This window comes from Arachis ipaensis, chromosome B7 (genome assembly GCF_059453495.1).
Source record: "Arachis ipaensis isolate K30076 ecotype BB chromosome B7, ASM5945349v1, whole genome shotgun sequence".
In the NCBI taxonomy this organism is placed as follows: domain Eukaryota; kingdom Viridiplantae; phylum Streptophyta; class Magnoliopsida; order Fabales; family Fabaceae; genus Arachis; species Arachis ipaensis.
The window spans coordinates 75,008,976-75,009,965 of NC_142442.1; positions in this window are offsets into that span (position 1 = coordinate 75,008,976).

Sequence of the window (990 nt, forward strand, 5' to 3'; positions counted from 1 at the left end):
AACTGGCATAAAAGCTGGAGTTAAATGCCCAAACTGGCACAAAAGCTGGCATTTAACTCCAAGAAAAGTCTCTACACGTGAAAGCTTCAATGCTCAGCCCAAGCACAAACCAAGTGGGCCCGAAAAAAGATTTCTGCATTAATTACTTATTTCTGTAATCCTAGGCTACTAGTTATCTATAAATATGACCTTTTACTATTGTATTTTCATCTTTGGACGTTTAGTCCTTAGACCTTTGAGGCTGGCCATTCGGCCATGCTTAGACTATTTTCACTTATGTATTTTTAACGGTGGAATTTCTACACACCATAGATTAAGGTGTGGAGCTCTGCTTTTCCTCATGAATTAATGCAAAGTACTATTGTTTTTCTATTCAACTCAAGCCTATTTCTTCTCTAAGATATTCATTCGCACACAAGAACATGATGAATGTGATGATTATGTGACGTTCATCATCATTCTCACTTATGAACGTGTGCCTGACAAACACTTCCGTTCTACATGCAAACAAGCTTGAATGCATATCTCTTAGCCTCCTGATCAGAGTCTTCGTAGTATAGGCTAGAATTATCGGCGGCCATTCCTGAGATCCGGAAAGTCTGTGGTATTCCGAGTAGGATCTGGGAAGGAATGACTGTGACGAGCTTCAAACTCGTGAGTGTTAGGCGTAGTGACAAACGCAAAAGGATCAATGGATCATATTCCAACATGATCGAGAACCGACAGATGATTAGCCGTGCGGTGACAATGCATTTGGAACATTTTCACTGAGAGGACGGGAAGTAGCAATTGACAACAGTGATGCCCAACATAAAGCTTGCCATAGAAAGGAGTATGAATGATTGGAAGAAGGTAATAGGAAAGTAGAGGTTCAGAAGGAACAAAGCATCTTCATACGCTTATCTGAAATTCTCACTAATGAATTACATAAGTATCTCTATCTTTATTTTATATTTTATTCATCTTTTAATTATCAATTCTCCATAACCA